This window comes from Lathyrus oleraceus, chromosome 2 (assembly GCF_024323335.1).
Source record: "Lathyrus oleraceus cultivar Zhongwan6 chromosome 2, CAAS_Psat_ZW6_1.0, whole genome shotgun sequence".
Classification (NCBI taxonomy): Eukaryota; Viridiplantae; Streptophyta; class Magnoliopsida; order Fabales; family Fabaceae; genus Lathyrus; species Lathyrus oleraceus.
The window spans coordinates 87,586,196-87,606,158 of record NC_066580.1 but is presented as its reverse complement, the minus strand read 5'-3'; the positions used below and the strand labels follow the sequence as shown (position 1 = coordinate 87,606,158).

At 30.5% G+C, this 19,963-nt stretch overlaps 2 pseudogenes; both read right to left on the bottom strand.

Moving 5' to 3' along the window:
• Positions 1-6,433: 6,433 nt before the first annotated feature.
• Positions 6,434-13,532, bottom strand: LOC127122042 (cucumisin-like; annotated as a pseudogene).
• Positions 12,786-14,178, bottom strand: LOC127118252 (cucumisin-like; annotated as a pseudogene).
• Positions 14,179-19,963: the final 5,785 nt, after the last annotated feature.

The window sequence follows — 19,963 nt, the reverse complement described above, 5'->3', positions numbered from 1 at the left end:
CTTAGGATCCTATTGTGAAGTTGCTTTATAAGAGATTAACATCTTGGAGGAGTATATTTGTTAGTTTAGGCGACATAGTGGTCATAGTGAACTTGGTGTTAAATTCAATCCTAGTGAGAGGTTTCAAAGATGGAACAAAGGTTGTTTGGGTTAAGTGGGAAGGTGTGTGCAAATAAAAAAGGTCAAGGAGTTTAGGGGTGAAGTATCTTAGATTTATTAATCTTACCTTGCTAAGGTAGTGGAGATGGAGGATCCTTATGAGTGTGTTTTCCTTATGGAGACATGTTATCTTAGAAAAGTATGATCCTCGGGGTTTTGGTTCCCCGTTTGGGGGATGGAGTGTGGTCTTAGAAGGGTGTCTCATTGGTGGATAATAATTTCTCTTCTTGGTTATCCCCCTGATTAAGCGAGTGATTGATTTGCCTCTTCTTGTGTTAAGGTAGTTGAAGATTGTCAAATGACCAGGTTTTGACATGATGTCTAGGTCGGGTCAATCCCTTTGTGTGTGGCTCTTGAGAAATTATTCCTTATATTGCAGCAAAAAGTTTAGGTAGTGGGTTCCTTAGGTTCTTGGAAGGGGGATGCCTGGGTCTGGAATTTTAGATGTAGAGGATCTTTTTTGTTTGTTTGGGAAAAATGAGCTTTTGAAAGGTTTGTTCGACTTCATTATGGGAATGGTTAAGGTTGTACAAAAGGACACCTGGTTATAGAAACCTGATCCATTAAGGGGTTTTTGATTAGGTCTTCTTATGTTAGTATTTTGGTTTCAGCTGTTTTTTTTAAAGGTATGTCTGAGAGGGTTTTTCAAGGGGTTTCCAAGGTTTGAAAGAGTTGGTCTCATTTCAAAGTTGTAGTGTTCTCTTGGCAACTGCTTCATGATAGGTTGCCAACTAGGCCAAATCTTCTGAGGTGTCAGAATGTATCTGGTTTTAGTAATGTGGTGTGCGCCATGTGCATTGGATATATTAAGTCGGTTTATCATCTTTTGGTCTTATGTGAGGTTGTTTCATCTATTTGGTATAAAATGTTTAGGTGGTCGTGGCGTCCTGGGCCTTTTCCATATTTAATCTTAGGGGTGTTTGAGTTGTTTCAGGGTCTAGGTCAAGGTAAACATCACTCTTCAGGTCTGGCTTTGGTCTAGCATTCGATGGTCTAAACTATTTGGAAAATACATATTAAAGTATTTTTTATCGGGAAAGTTTGATGGTAAATCACTAGATGTCTAAGATTATTAGCTTGGTGTGAAAGCGGGTTCATGCCCATGCTTCGGGTTTTGTCATTTCTTTGTCAAACCCTGGAGCGGGACCCGCTCAATTGACTTTGCATTTATGAGTGTGTTGGTGGCTAGTTTCCTTCCTTTTGTTTTGTGTAGGTGGATGTGTGACCTCCCTCTAGCTTGTTCGCTTGGGAGATCTGTTCTGTCTATGATTTTAGAAAAGATCAGATTATTGACATGATTAGCTTGTTTTTCCTTCTTTTGATTAGTTATATTGATTTTTTTGTGGTTGTTGTTTCAATTTCGACTTTTGCCTTGTTCGCTGCTTTTGTGCATTGTTGGTGCTCATTACTTCTGTTGTATCTTTGTAATTTATTATGTACACAACCTGTTAATATTAGTATACCATAATCAATTTAAATAATTTTTTGGTAAAAATTGGGTTTCCACTATGCGAAATTGAAAAGATTAATCTTTCGAGTTGGGAGGACCACAATGGATATCCTTAAAGAAAATTTAACACTATTGTGTGTCAGGGTTGGCCTAACATGTTTAGAGGTATAAAATTGAAGTGAGGCCTTTAAAATATATTTAAAACATAATTTTTTGTGGTCGCCAAATATTGAGTTTAGATAAAATATATTTTTTGGTCCCTTAACTATAATCTTGAGTTCAGATTAGGTTCTTAATTATTTTTCTTATGAGATTGGTCAATTAACTTTTAAAATGCGTCTTGTTGACCCTTTTTGTCTCATCAGCGATCTATTTTTAAATTTCTCCGTCGCTAATTAGATCAAAATGACCAACATAACACGTTTTAAGAATTAAAAGATTAATCTAACACAAAAATAATTTAAATGACCAGTCTCAACTCAAAAATATAATTAAGAGATCAAAAATGATATTTTGCGATGAAAAAGATATTATAGATTTCTTTTACACAACCAAGTATAACAATTAGTGTATATTACGTGACATTTCATATATTTATAACTATATTGAACTTTTTCTTTAGGTTTTTTTCTTCAAACTTTTTGAGCAATAAAGCCATTTCTTAGATCGCCTTGCCGGCCTTGCTGCATGCTAAAGATTAGGTTCAAATCTAATATTTCTGATTAAACTGAAACAAGTTGTTTACTATAATTTAATAATTATACTTTTTTTTTTTCATTTCATACTCAGGTTACTTGAATATCAACGCGTTCATTTTATTCCTATAACATAATTTAGTTAAACAATTTTGATATAAAAGTTCTTTTTAGTTCTTTCTTAATATCAATAATTCTGAACATTAATATCAATCAATTCATTTTTTTAAATATTTTATGTATAAGTCAAGAAACTCACTTATCTTGCAAAAACAATTATTAAATTAATTATATATATTTATTAAAATCAATATGCAATTTCCAAAATAACATTTCTCCATTTAATTCTTAATATGTGCCCCTAAATTAGCATAAAATGAATTGATTTGAACAAAATTGTTGAAAATATTTTTTAAATAAAATTTTAAAATTAATATCTTATTTCTTTTATAAAGGCTAAATATATTTCAAAATTAAATTGTTACATACAAAAGATTGGAAGTACTTAACCAAAATTCACTCAATTTAACTTGAATTAAAAAAAAAATCTAGCATATTCCTTACACCGTCTTGCCTTATAATCAAAAGTATGAAGTCGGGAAAAAAAATACGAAAGTAGAATTACGACCTGTTCTGAGTCGAGCCAAATGCCCGAATACCTCCGACTTAATTCGCCTTAAATCCACTCCACTTGACTCAAAGTATAATAGTCAGTTCACATGGAAAGGCAAGTACATTATCTAATCTTCATTTTCACTACACTCATTTTGAATCTTGAACTGACTAGGACATTTGAGTGTTAACCATGCAAGTCCATCCCGCGTTGTCGTAACAGAGATCAACACCACTGGTTCAAGACATTCAGTTCATCAATTGCATCCATTTCTAGTTTATAAATAGAACAGTGGCACTAATCGTAGTGATCAACTTTTGATTCCTACGATTTTCATGATTTCAGATCTAATCTCCGATTTACCAGTTCGTAATCTCCTCAGGTTGCCGAATAATGAGCATTCGGAATAAAATTTCCAGATCCATTGAGAAAATCAGTCATATTCGATCTAGTCAAGTAACGATCCAACTGCGATTCATCAGATCTCCAGATCTCAGAATACCCTGAGAATCAACAATGTTACATCAAGAAATAGAGACGTACGAGCGCAAATATGGATGAAGAGCAGGAATGGATCGCCCAACAAAGGCAACAATTTCCACCAAGGTCGAAGCCCGACGAGATTGTTTTTGAGCAACCTTCTTCGAGCACCATCACTCTATCAAAAAATATTCGGCCACCATATCACCATGGTCGGATCAACAAAGTAGATAGGACTCCCGAACTACATGTGCAAGGAAACACAGTCTTCTCCAAAGGCACCCCCTAGTCGGCAATCATCTCTTGTCCTCCAACAGACGTCATCGATCCCTATAAAGAACACCAAATGAATAGAGCAAGCCAAGCTACTTTGTAAGGTCCCAGAGACGAGCATCTTAAGGAGCTTTACCTTCATCAGACCATACCCTTGACTCTAGGATATCCGACCATGACCCAGGAGACAGGTTGCATCAGTGTTATAGTTGAAAGTTTATTTACCTAGCTATTCTATATTGGACTTATTTATCAAGGGTCACCAGTGCGATTCGATGTGCTTTACATCCCAACCCATGACGCCTATAATGTGTTAGGCGCATCCCTTTGAGGGCTCTTGGCTAATAGAAAATATAGTTGCATCATTATTAGCAATCCATATCGCTTGATCCAAAAATTGGTATCAGCGCAAGACAATGGGTTGTAATCCCCTAGATTGTCACTAGGGGGAGTTTGTTGATATTATTTATCCAGCATCATCATTACAATTCTATAAACGCAACTCATTGAGATATATTTTTTATAAGGAAATATAATTATGCCCTCACTAACGACAATTACTTTTAGCATAGTGATAAATACTTATCCAAAATCCTATTATCTCATTGAAATAAATTTACTTCGTTATTAATAAAAATACTTGTATGCTTTTTTCTCTTATTTCACTATTTTCTATCTATCCCTCTTTAGGTACCTAAAGGTGAGGAGATGAAGATTACTTGCACTTTTGCGTAGTTAAAGAATACTTGCACTTCAGCGTAGCTGATATAGCATGCATGCGTAGCTAATACAACTTAAACGTATGATATTTTTTAAATATATGCATATCAATTTAAAAATATTTTTCTCAAGGTGACAAAGTTATATGGTTTATTAAATTGTTATATGCACATCGATGGTAATTGATATTGAGTACGCTACTTGATTTGGAAAACTCACTTCACAACATTCATGAGGAAAACTAGCTTATGATTATGTGTTTAATCATCATTCTTTGGATTTAGGTATAGCTTCTTATTAATTAAATTTTATTTATCCTTGTTGAATAATACTAACTGACTTTTTGTACTTTGGAGTCTTGAGAACATAAAAAGTAATAAGGAGAAACAAAATAGTGATCTCAGAATTGTGGAAGATTGTACGTACACTAGTGCTTGGAACATAAATTCTGTTAATTGAAAATACAATCAGAGTAAATCTTCAATAATTGATACAAATAAAATAGAATAAATTCATAGTAAAAAATTTATTACAAACTTATAATTTTGGTGAGAAAAATTGCAAACTCTCTCAAAAATTATTTTTGAATGGAAGAATAAAAAACCATCTCAACAATTATTTTTGGACGGAAAAATAAAAAACTCTTTCTACCATAGTTTTTGTACGGAAAAATTATAAACCCTCTCTAGACACACAACTATCCAAATCCCCAATATACTCAAAAGACTAGAACTATTATGGTGAATAAATTCAAACTAACTCTCTATATTTATAATAACTTTTTACTCTTTTTTTCTTCACATTACACGATGTGAGGCTTGGATGAGTATCCATTTTAACACAACATATCCTCCATTCATTCAAAGTCTCACATATTTTCACTTCATAGTCACCTTCACAAACTAAAAGATTGTCTACACAACTAACCATATTTACAGAAGGAGCGCTTTTCAATTCTTCTGTCTTCTTCTTTATGCTTCGCACATCATCTATAAATTTTGGACATCTAGATTGCATGTGACCAAATTAATGACAATAATGACACTTGACCGAACTCATATCTCTTGGTTGAAAACTTCTACCATATTGATCATCATAGTTCTTTCTGTGTCCTCCTTTGACTACTAGTACCTGATTTTCTTCAGGAGATTGATCAATATCCATCATTTGTTGACTCTCCTTAAATGATTTCACTACTTCATCTAACTGCATCGTGCTCTTCCCTGCTAACATTGAATGGACTAATGATTTGTAAGATTTGGGTAGTGAGGCCAACAAAAGTAACACTTGCTCTTCATCTTTGATATCTTCCCCTACATTCATGATTCTAGATACCAACTCATTAAATTTATTAATATGATTAAATATATTACCTTCATCTTCCATCTTCAATGAGTATAAATTTATTTTCATCATCAATCGATTGGTTAATGTGGTTGGTGCAAACTTACTTTATAACAAATCCCACAATTTCTTTGGAGAGGTTTCTTTCAACACAATCACTTTAATCCGTGGAGCAAGTGCCAACCGAATTGTACTCACTGTCTTTTTTTTTTTTATTGAATTTCAATCTGAATCTTTCATCTCACTTGTTTTTTCTTTTCCAAAGCGCAGTCAAGACTTTGTTGGACCAAATAGTCTTGTATGGTGCATTTCTATAAGAGGAAATCCATCAAGCAAAAGAATATCCAACTTCAATGTAGCCATAGTATTGTTTAAGAAAATAAAACTCAAATCATATAAGATGATAATAAATCTGTTATTTCCTCCCTTGATCATAACATTTGCTTTGATACTAGTTGTTAGGAATATAACCAAAGTAAATCTTTAATAATTAATACAAATAAAATAAAATAAACTCACAATAATTTTTTTATTACTTTGCAATTTTTTGACAAAAAAACCCTCTCAACAATTATTTTTGAATGGAAAAATAGAAAACCCTCTCAACAATTATTTTTGGACTGAAAAATAGAAAACACTCTATCATAATTTTCATACTGAAAAATTGTAAATCCTCTTTAGACACACAATTACTCAAATCTACGATACATCCAAAAGACTAGAATTGTTGTGTTGAATAAAATCTATCCTATATAAATTGACATCATTTCCGTTCATGTCTCGCTCATCAAATACAACAATGGGAGTCGTCACTTGATATTTACCATCGTCCCATATCAAAGAAGTTGAACCAATTGATTTCTTCATTTTTTCATTTATAGTGAGAGTAAATGTTTGTTTCTCTCCCAAGGATATGAAAGATAACACATTTGGGATCCCTGAAATGCTGAGTCCTTTGGGGGCTGTTATAAATGCTCTATACGTAGACATAGACAATCATACATTTGTAACCGTCCTTTTGAAGCTTCCGTTCAAGTGATGTCTAGGTCGTGGAACTTTGAAAGCAAAAGAAGGATAATTTAAGTCTCTTGCAGACATATATCCTATCTCAGAGCAATTGATTATCCTCTCTATGACTTGGAGTAACACAAATATATTTAAACCTTGACCACATAAAAACCTAATATATTCTTCTTCATTTGCATCATATACTAAACCAGGATTCAAAAGCCTTTACAAGGTCACTTTGTCCTGCTCCGTATGCAAATTTTGCGTCATAGTTCTTGTCTGGGCTCATTTGTTTGGCTGCAATGTATCATAGGAAGTAATGTGTCATTTAACTCATGTTTTAAATATAGTTGCTATCTGATTCCTGCATATTTATTACTACCTCCGTTTTTTATTATATGTCACTTTGGAAAAATATTTTGTACCACAATATAAGTCGTTTTATAATACCAATGAGTCACTAATGTTATTTTTCCTATTATACCCTTAAATATTTATTATTCTCTCTCCTTTCAATTATGTCAATTTGTCTTTCCAATATCATTAATGAAGGATAATTTTGTAAAATCTCTCATAATTTATCTTTTTCATACCATAATTATTACATTTCTTAATACGTGTGAAAAGTCAAAAACGACTTATAATAAAAAACGGAGGGAGTAATATAATAAACTCTAGTTAAGTTATTGTTAGAATTTAATATATAATTTGCAACTGATACCTTGTAGACTTGAAACTATTATTAATGTTGTCATTATAAATAGAAAGTGAACTCATTAAATATAAATATTAACAAACTTACATATCAAATCAGCTTGCGTTATAATTAAGAAAATGATACCATTGTATAACTATTTATTTTTAAGTCAAAGAAGATCAAGTAACTATTGTTCTCTAGTAAGATAGAAAAAAATGATTTACCTCAAAAATTTGGTTATCTCCTAATTTCAGCTTTGTAACAAATTTTCTATCCATTGTGCTTGCAGCAACACTAATTGCCCAAGGCGAACAATTTGTTATGGATGAACAAATTTGTTATTCTAATTAAATTAATTAATTAAAAATATTTAATTATTTCAAATATTTTTCATAAATAAGATGAAAAAGGTACGATTTGGTGTATATTATTTTTTTCTCCAATTGTTTGGATACGAGCCGTATAATTCGACCATCTGAACATTCGTCATTCACTTAAAACTTTCTGATCCGATTCATATTAAACATCTTTCATAATCAAAATCTTGAGCGATCTTATTTTCACAACAAATTGGACGAAAACGGAATAATTGGGTGTATACATTTTTTCTCCCGAATACTTGGATACGAATCGTATCGCTCTACCATTTGAGTATTCGTATTCCATTCAAAATATTTAATCATTTCAAATATATTTCATAAATAAGATGAAAAAGGAACAGTTTGGTGTATACCACTATATTTCCCTGATTGTTCGGATACAAGTCGTATAGCTCGATCATTTGAGCACTCATCATCTTGCTAAAAGCAATCTCAACCAATCCAATTCATTTTCTACCTTAGCACGATGTCAAAACCTTTTCATAAATAAAAGACGCTTTGTCCATCCTGAGACAAAGAAAAATACGCTTTGTTCCTACCATGTGCAAGAAGTAATAACGCTTTCCGCTCGAATGCAACGATAACATAACTATGTGAAATCCCAAGTTATGTTGCCCATTCTGATGCGATGTCAATGTTCACTTCTCCATGTTTTGGGTAGCAAGCAGATGTTTTTGCTCAAATGTGACTAAGTACCTCTCAATAAAATCGATCAATCCACAAATATTTTCTACCCAGAACTACATAGTCTTGAGTTCTCCATCGTACCTAGGATATGTAGGAGCAAGATTCAATGTCTTGTCAGACACCTTAATAAAAAAAATTATTTTTAGTCTTCTTTTTCCATTTTAATAACTACACGAAAACAAAATAATGAAAGCTAACATTCCATTCGCAAAACTAACTAAATGGTTTCCATTTAGTACAAGGACGTGAGGGGTGAAAATACCTTCCCTTCGTATAACCGACTACAGAACTCGAATTTGGTTGCGACGATCATTTTTTTCTTCTTTTAAGGGTTTTATCAATATTTTCCCCTTTCTCTTTGAATAAATAAAATTCGGTGATGACTCTGTTATCATCTCGAGCATGCAAGCACCCATGGTTATTTTTCGCACTGCGATAGCCTTCACATAAGAAAAAACAGTTGGATAACCTGACCTAAAATTATGAATTCATTGATCTAGCGCACGACAAGCATCTAGACAGTCTGTTTTAAAATTATCCGGGAAAAATTTAGGGGACGCCAACTGTCTCAATTTGGTTATCTTTAACTAGAGCATACAAATGAAGATAGTCTTCATATAGTTATTGTTAAAGATAATCAAATATAGATGACCCATGTTTTATCCTTAGATGAACGAGGAGACAGAAATGACAAGGATCCTTAAAAGGTCACCTGCAATAGGGGATGGAAAAAAATCTCAACCCAAGGGTTGTCCCTTAACAATGATATAGGAATGTATACTTCAGTCACTTATGCTGATAGTTATATCGACAAAAGTGTTGGATGATCCACCTCAGCTGCTTATACTGATGGTTAAATTGACAAAAAATAGGATGATCTACTTAATCCGCTTATGCTGATAGTTAGATCGACAAAAATATTTGATGATCTACTTCAACGACATATGCTGATAGTTAGATCGAAAAAAGATTGGATGGTCTACTTCATCCGCATACGCTGATAGTTAGATCGACAAAAGATTAGATGATATACTTCAGTCGCTTATATATTGATAGTTAGATCGATAAAATATTTGGAGGATCCACTTCAGTCGCTTATGCTAATAGTTAGATCGACAAAAGATTGGATGATCTACTTCAACCGCTTATGCTGATAGTTAGATGGACAAAAGATTTGGATGATTTACTTTAATCGTTTATGTTGATAATGAAGAACAACTAAAAGCATTAAGAGATATTTTAACCATTAAAGTATGAGATGAATGATGAGTTGCAAAATGCTAAAAAATATTGATTAGTGTAATATATTTTTAAAATAAGACATGATATTACATATTATTATTTTCAAAATAAATTTAATAATTTATATGTTCAAAGATGGGTTAGTGAAAAAAAAACAATCGGCATTAGATAAAATAAACTCAACTGTATTTTATATCACTCAAATGTCCTCTTGACATGTTCGGCAAAAAAAGGATGAGAATTGTATAAAAATTCACAAAAATAATATCTCTATCTCAGTCTCAAACTTAATAACAACAACTAAACAACAACATCTAACTTTCAAAATATTGCTGGGAGGTAGAATTAATAAACAACAACAACAATAACAATAACAACATCAACAACTAAAAAATAACAATAAATAACAACAACATTAGCATTGAGTCTCATCTAAACAACAACAACACTAAACAACAACTAAAAAAATAATCTATCAATAAAATTACATAAACATCAACGATAAACTTACAACTTACTTATTTCAACAAAAAACAACAACATATAACATTCAATCTCAGTTTAAACAACAACAATATTAAACCTTTAAGGTTTAATGTCTCAACAACAACAACAACAATGTAACATGAGTAGTGATATTTGACGTGACAGATATGTGAAGAAGAAGTGAAAAAAATGATTTTGTCTTTAATTCTAGTAAGTATCGAACGAGAGTCCTAAATATATATCATCATTCTGATGGATGATATGTGTTTAGGACTCTCGTTGTTTATGGCTCTTCATTAGGGTTATGTGTGTTTTAGTGTGTGGTTTTTGGCAAGTAAAACAGAAAGCTACAAGTTAAGTTATATGTAATTAGAGGTTGGGAGACATAACCGAGGTGAAAAATAAATTAATTTTGGAATAAAAGTAAAATATGAAAGAAGACGCCACTTTTAACGAAATAAAAATATAATCTACAATTGTTGTGATTTGAAGCATATACCCTGAATTATTTTACCCCCGATTATATACAGAACCTGATGGAATAGATTGTATTGTTTAGAAATAAAAAAAACATGACGCGTCCAGAATTTGTATCTTGATTTTTTGTTAGGTGAGGTGAAATTATTGTTCCTAAAATATATTTTTTGTAATAGTGAACAAAGTGATATCACAAACCTCACCAATCAAACATTTTAAATTTAAGTTGAAGTACCACCCAAAGCTAAATCAAGCCGAGGAACTTGGAGTTATGAAGTTTTTAAAGTGTGAAAGCTCGTTCAATCTTACGCTTAGCATTTTAGTTTTTGATCAATTAATTATAAAAGGAATAAGAGTAAATCTCGATGTACTAAAATTATGCATGCGCACACATACAATATTTCAAACGTCTCTTATGTTTTGATAAAACTTTAAAACTAATTTGATCAAAATGCTTAATTGACTTGAAGATTATTTAATTAAGAAAGAAAGTCAAATAAGCTTACTAATCAATTAAAATACTTTGTTTAATCAATTAAATTAAAGTGTAACACTTTCTAATCGAAGTAACATCAAAATTTTAACTTTTTAATTTTTGCTTGATTAATTGCTTAACACATATGTTTTAATCACTTAAATCATTAAAAAGTCTCAATATATTGTTTCCACTTTTGAGCATGATTTTACCTATAAGATTCTTCTAATTTCAAAATACACCAATTATTTAAATAGACATACTATATTTCTTTCTCTCATTCTTCTAAAGTTTTCATCACTAGATGGTTACTTGCAAAAAATAGTGCCATTGTAGGGAGGAGTCCTGAATATTGCCATTGTAACTTGCAAAAACTGTGACACGCATTTTCTAAATGTTATGCATATCAATTTTAAAATATTTTTCTCAAGGTGCAAGTTATATGGTTTATTAAATTGTTATATGCACATCAATGGTAATTGACTGTGAGTATGCTATCGTATTGGGGAAACTCACCACAACATCCATAGAAAAATTAGCTTATGATTATGTGAATAATCCTCATTCCTTGGATTTAGATATAGCTTCTTATTAATTAAATTTTATTTATCCTTGTTGAATAATATTAACTGACTTTGAGAACATAAAAAGTATCAAGGATAAACAAAATAGTGAACTCAGAGTCGAGGGAGATTGTACTTACACTAGTACTTGAAACATAAGCTCTACTGGTAATATGTTACTAGTTTTTCCTAGTTTTAATATTCATTGATAGGTTGTTGGTTAAAAATATGCATAAGCAAGGGTGATATTATGGTGATAATATGCTCTATCCTCTATACTATAATGTATACTCTTCAGCCTTAATGTTAATCATTTCATATTTGATTTTGGTGTCTTTGTTTGAAGTCATTTTTCCTCTGATTTTTTAATTTATAAATTAGGTATCCTATACGTTCAACTGCAAAGATTAATCTCTCTAATCATATAGGATTATAATAAGCGGAAAAACTATCTCTCAAGAGATTTAATAGATTTGCATCTCTGAATTTTTTAAGTGCAATAAATACTTTTATATATTTTATATTTTTATTTTTTTAACAAAGACACAATTAATGCAAAAAAAAGGCAATTAAAATTTTATTTTGATCAAAGTAAAAAATTTATTCAATAATTATAATAATATAAAGTAGTAAATTAAAAATTACAATGTATATGTAATTTATACAATATAAATTGGCACTCGTCCTATTTACAACTCTATCATCAAATACAAAAATGAGACACCTCACTTGAAATTTATCATCATCCTAAATTAAAGAAGCTGAGCCAATTGATTTCTTCACTTTTCCATTTGAGAATATATTTTTGTTATTCTCCCAATAATGTTAATACTAAAACATTTGAGGTCATTGAAATGTTGAAGCTGTTTGTAACTATCCTTTGGAGGCTTCCGTTCAAGTGATATTTACGTAGTGGAGCTTTGAAAGCAAAGGAAGGATAATTTAAGTCTCTTGTGGTCATATATTGTATCTCAAAGCAATTGATTATTCTCTCTGTGATTTGGAGTAACATAGACATATTTAAACTTTGACCACATAAAAATCTAATATAGTCTTCTTCATTTGCATCGTATACTAAACCAAGATTCATAACCTTTATAGGTTAATTTGTCTAGCTCCATACGCAAATTATGCGTCACAAATCTTGTTTGAGCTCATCTTAATCAAAGCATATACAACTTACCCAATAATAATATAAAATAGTAAATAAAAAAGTATACTGCATATGCAATCAATCCTATATAATTTTTCATCCTTTCTGTTCACGGCTCTTTCGTCAAATACAACAATGAGACTCCTCACTTGATATTTACCGTCATCCCATATCAAAGAAGCTCCATCAATTGATTTCTTCATTTTTCCATTTATAGTAGGAGTAAATGTTTTTTTTCTCCCAAGGATGTGGATGATAACACATTTGGGATCACTGAAATATTGAGTCATCTGGGGGGCTGTTACAAATGCTCTATACGTAGACATAGGAAATATTACATTTGTAATCTCCCTTTTGAAGCTCCGTTCAAGTTATGTTTAGGTCATGTAGCTTTGAAAGTAAAGGAAGGATAATTTAAGTCTCTTGCGGTCATATATCCTATCTCAGAGCAATTTATTATCCTCTCTGTGATTTGGAGTAACATAGACATATTTAACTTTGACCACATAAAAATCTAATATAGTCTTCTTCATTTGCTTCGTATACTAAACCAGGATTCATAGTCTTTATAGGGTCAATTTGTCCAGCTCCATATGCAAATTCTGCGTCACGGTTCTTGTCTGGGCTCATCTTGATCAAAGTATATACAACTTATCCAATAATAATAAGATAAAGTCGTAAATTAAAAATTATAATGCATATGCAATCTATCTTATATAAATTGGCACCCTTTTCGTTCACGACTCGCTCGTCAAATACAACAATGGGACTCCTCACTTGATATTTACCATCGTCCCATATGAAAGAAGTTGAGCCAATTGATTTCTTCATTTTTCCATTTATAGTGAAAATAAATGTTTGTTTCTCTCTCAAGGATGTGAATGATAACCCATTGAGGATCACTGAAATGTTGAGTCCTTTGGAGGCTTACAAATGCTCTATATGTAAACATAGACAATACTACATTTGTAACCTCCCTTTTGAAATTTCCGTTCAAGTTATGTTTAGGCCGTGGAGCTTTGAAAGCAAGAAGAGGATAATTTAAGTCTCTTGCGATAATATATCATATCTCAAAGCAATTGATTATCCTCTCTCTGATTTGGAGTAACATAAACATATTTAAACTTTGATCACATAAAAACCTAATATAGTCTTCTTCATTTGCATGATATACTAAACCAGGATTCAAAGCCTTCATTGGGTCAATTTGTCTAGCTCCATACGCAAATTCCACATCAAGGTTCTTGTCTGGGCTCATTTGTTTTGCTGCAATGTATCATAGGTGCCAATGTGTCATTTAACTCATATGTTTTAAATATAGTTGCTACCGGATTCCAACATATTGATTAATATAATAAACTCTAGTTAAGTGTGGGTTTTCTAAATTATGGTTAGAATTTAATATATAATTTGCAATTGATACCTTGTAGACTTGAAATTATTATTAATGTTGTCATTATAAATAGAAAGTGAACTCATTAAATATAAATATTAACAAACTTACATACCAAATCAACTTGCGTTATAATTAAGAAAATAATACCATTGTATAACTATTTATTTTGAAGTCAAAGAAGATCAAATATTGATTATCTCGAAAATTTCAGCTTTGTAACAAATTTTCTATCCATGGTGCTTGCAGCAACACTAATTGCCCAAGGCGAAAAATTTGATATTCTAATTAAATTAATTAATTGAAAACATGAACTATGGAAAATTGGTAAAGACAAATGAAGTGTGTTTACCTTCATATTATCTTCGGAAGACGAGTAACATTCCATTGTCAAGCTAGCAATGATACAGCAAAAAATGGTTAGTAGTTTGTTATTGTGTGTGCGAGAGAGAGTGTATTGGTAAGAATTTATAGAGAAAATGTTGTGATTTTAGGGGGAGGATATGATTGTGAAAGAGACATAATGATTTTGCTTTTGCTTTTATTTTATTTAACACATTTTTTCCAATCCAACTTTTGCTTTTGCCTTTATTTTATTTAACACATTTTTTCATAACTTTATGCACCAAAGTTTGTGATGACAATTACTCATGCATAATTAAGCTCAAACATAGACATAAAGCTTTTGGTACATGTGGGGATATTTTCTCCTATTTTCATCATCTCTTCACTAAATGTTAGCTTTTTCTCAAAACTAAAGTATTGGCTGTCTATTTCTATGATTACTTGCATAACTATTTGTATTGTGCAATAGAATTACTTTTTAAGAAATATAGATTAATTAAATTAACAAATGGATGAAACGAAATAAATTAGTATATAAAAATGATGTCCAACAGAAATTAAAAATATTGCCTCTATTTATTTTTGAACTTTTTTTAATTGATTGGACATAATTAAAATACTATATAACTTTTACAAAATTATCAGCGGTCAAAGACACTCACAAATAATAGATTAAAACCTATCAAGAATTGTAAACTCTAAGTGTTTGTTATTAAAATGGGAAAACAAATTTCTTTAAAATTTTATAAATATTTGCGAGGTTGTAATGGCCATAAAATTTTTCATTTGTTTTAGGGGTGTTGTAAAAAGCTAACACTTTACAAATTATTGTGAGGTTGTTATTTTGTAAGTATTTTCATTATCTATTTTCATTAATTTTAGATTTTTAATAAAGTATTATCATGTCTTCATGAGTTGCACGTGGTTGTTATTTTCGTTATTTGTAATTGTACTCATGGTATATCTCATACTTAATGGAACTCATTAAAAAAGCAACGTATCAACTTTATTTATTACCCTGAATTTTTATTGTGTACAAGTATGAGTTGAAAGTCTCACATTGTTTAGAAAAATATTTTCATTATCTATTTTCATTAATTTTAGATTTTTAATAAAGTATTATCATGTCTTCATGAGTTGTAGGGTGGTTGTTATTTTCATTATTTGTAATTGTACTCATAGTATATCTCATACTCAATGGAACTCATTAAAAACAACACATCAACTTTATTTGTTATCCTGAATTTTTGTTGTGTACAAGTGTGAGTTGAAAGTTTCACATTATTTAGAAAATGGATGTTGAGCATTTTATAAGTGAGATGAATGATACGCCTATCACCTAAAGATTTTAGGTGTCTCTCTCACTTGTGTGTTGCTCTTGACCCAATGTGGATGCTCATCATGATGACTTAACAGTAGTATCAGAAGCGATGGTTCAATTAAGGGACCGATTCGGTGTATCGAAAGTCTTTCTGACAATGTGGTGGTCATTCGGCAATGTTCTGTTGTAGTGTCCGCAACTGCGGTACAAGTATATGTGGATGAAAGAGTTCTGCTTGAGGAAGAGTATAGTGGATGAACTCACACTTGAGGGAGAGATTGTTGTGTACAAGTGCAAGTTAGAAGTCCTGTTAGAGTTGGTTGAAAATATACATGTTGAAGAAGTCACACATCGCTTAGTTTTGTGAATGAAGAGAGAGCCCAAGGTTATATATAGGATACAAGTTGCTTAATTTTATGAAGGAAGAGAAAATTCAAGGCTATATATAGGATTCAAGTTCTTCATTCCAAGATGCACCAGTTAAAAACAGTTTAAGCTTGTATTTGACTTTCTTTGTTCTTTTATACTCTTGTATTAAAGTGTTGTGAGATGTAGTTAAATATTTATTTTGGAAAGGGTGTGTGTGTACTATGGTCTAAGTTAGTTGAGGGTATATTATATGTTGTAACAATTTTCACTTAATATTATTCTCTGGTTGTCTTTTGACAACGATCGTGGTTTTTTCTCTGGTTTTGAAGTTTTCACGTTATGTTCTTATGTTGTGATTGTGTTCCTCTTTTTTTCTCTATGTTTTGTTTGTATTTTTTTCCAACAACCGGTATCAGAGCTTTTGGGTTCGATACGGGAATAAATTTTCTTAGTATGCTTTGTGGTTACAGTTTTGTCTGATCTTCTACATCAAAAAAGAAGGGTAGTGTTGTGAAAGTGTTGTTGAGTTGCCGTAAAAAAATTCTGAGCTATGTAGTTTGGCCTAGAAAAAAATTAATGGAATCATTTTTTTTACTTGTGGAAAGTTCAAGTAAAAGATGTGTTAATATAATCAAGATTACACAAGGTGAAAGATTATGTAGGTAGTTGAAGAGCTTTATGCCAACAAGGAAGATACACAATAATGTTTCAACCTGGTTTTCGACATGTGAAAATTCTTAAAGTGATTTATCTTCAAGTGAAGTATACTCTTCTTTAGATGGAGTATGATAGTTTTTTAAAACTATGATTGTCGGTGAAGACAATGTGAAATTCTTGGAGTGATTTAACTTCAAGTGAAATTTATTCTTCATTATAAGGTATATGATTGTCGGTGATGACAATGCGAAATTCTTGAAGTGGTTTATCTTCAAGTGAAATATATTTCTCATGAGAGAGTATGATAGTTTATAAAACTATGATTATCGGTAAAGACAATGTGAAAAATTCTCAGAGTGGGTTATCTTCAAGTGACAATGGAAGTTTATGTATTATTTTCAATCAAGGTGGAGATTGTTGAAAATATACGTGTTGAACTATTTATGGTGGAGTATGATGGTCGGTGAAGACAATGAAAACTTATGTATTATTTTCAATCAAGGTGGAGATTGTTGGGGTTTGTTGAAAATATACATGTTGAAGAAGTCCGACATCGCTTACTTTTGTGAATGAAGAGAGAGTCCAAAGTTATATATATGATGCAAGTTCTTTGAAGTCCCACATTGCTTAGTTTTGTGAAGAAAGAGGGAGTCCAAGACTATATATAAGATTCAAGCTCTTCATTTCAAGATGCATCAGTCAAAATCACTTTAAGCTTGTATTTGACTTTCTTTGTTCTTTTATACTCTTGTATTAAAGTGTTGTGAGATATAGTTAAATATTTATTTTGGAGGGTGTGAGTATACTGGTGGTCTGAGTTAGTTGATGGTATATTATGTATTGGAACAATTTTCACATTGTTATTCTCTGGTTGTCTATTGACAACGGTCGTGTTTTTTTCCTTCGGTTTTAGAGTTTCCACGTTATGTTATTGTGTTCTGATTGTATTCCTCTTTTTTCTCTTGTTTTGTTTGTGTTTTTTTTCTAACAAGTCTCACATTGCTTAGAAAAGTGGAGGTTGAACATTTTATAAATGAATATCACCTTAATATTTTGAATGAATATATAATGTCTCTCTCATTTATATGTTGCTCTTGATCCAACGTGGATACTCTTTATGATAACCCATTTTTTTTATTGTTCTATTAGTTAAATTTACATAAACTTTATGGTTATATTATAATTATGTGGTATAATAATCATAAATATATTTATAAGAAGTTTTCTTGTTATGGTGGTTAAATAGAAATACTTTTGAAAATGGAGTAACGGAGAGAAGGTTTGTATTGGTGGAGAGAAGGTCAAGGAGAAGTTTTGTAGCCGGTTTAGTGTTTTGTTTTAGTGGAAGGCAAACTCCAACTTTTGCTTTTGCTTTTGCTTTTGCTTTTACTTTTCCATTTCTTTTCTTTCTATTTGGCCCATTTTTCATAAAGTATTCAAGCACCAAAGTTTGTATATAGAGACTCATGCACAATTAAGCACAAACATAGATATAAAGTTTTTGGTCTATGTGGGGATATTATCTTTCATTTTTCATCATCCCTTCAATAAAGCAATGGCAGTCAGTGTGTACAACTTTATGCCTATATAAGTTTCTTCTTAATATGTGAGTTAGTTTTAGTCTTGAAAACATGTTCTTATTTACAATCTTATTTACAATTTTGTTAGGATTTTTTTATCGTTATTAATCTCATTTTATTAATTTTTTTAATAATTCACATTTACTTTAAAAATGGTCAAATATTATAAATATAACTTATTATATTATATCAGATAAACTACACTCAACATTCTGAAATTTATTAAAATGACGCAGACGTTAACTTTAATTTTTAAACATACATTAACCTCTTATGAGGTCTATTATAATAACACTCACACCTTCTTAATTTTTCTAATTTTTAGTAATAATAAAAAAATTAGAGGATGTGTCAGTGTCATTTTAATATAATTATAAAGGTAAGTGTAATTTTTCAATTATATTATTGTATTCGGCCTCTAAGTTAAGACTAATAAGTATAATGTATTATATTTAAATAGTTTAGTAATTATACTTAAATTGCATTTTGTTACATATTCAAGTTATTTTGAATTTCATCAATCCGTTCATTTTATTTGAAATAAAATAATATTTTTAACTAAGACAAATAAAATCTAACCAATAATATTTCATTGTTATTTTTTTATGTTTATAATATATCATAGTAACATATATTTTAGACTAAATTAATATTTTGGTTTCTCTATTTTGTCCGATTTATAAAATTAATTCCCCTATTTTAAATTCAAACAGTATTGATCATCTATTTTTAATTTAAATATAGTTTTAGTTTTCCTCTCAGATTCTTTTCATAAAAAATCGATGAAATTTTCATTTTTTAACTTATACTTTTATCTATATACTTATATACAATGATTTGTAATGTTTAAAAATAAATAAAAACATCTTTAATTTTAAGTTAAAAAATATGAAAGAATGACTAAAACAATTTAAATTTAAAATAGGAGACCAAAAATATTTAGATTTAATATAGAGAGATCAATTTTGTGAATCAAGTAAAATAGGAGGATCAAAAGTGTAATTAAGTATATATTTTAAATTTTTTATAAAATTTGGAATTTTTCATATATTATGTTTATAAACTTACACAAATTGATATTGTATTTGTAAAAAGGAAGATACATTATACTTTCCTCTTTTTTGAATAATTCATATATCTGGTGTTGTTAAAAAAAATCTATAGAACCGAACCGAATTATTGTTAAATAATCTAACTATTTTATTCAATTATTGAACGGAATCGTAACTTATTAAACAATTCACTTATCGAACTGATATGCGTTTAATCAAACCAAAATTTACTGAACCAAATCTTATGATATGGTTTGATGTAGACTCAACTTTTTTTGTTTAACTACGTTTTTTTTATAATTGGCCTAGCCAACAAAACTGAAACAAAATCTTATGATCCGGGT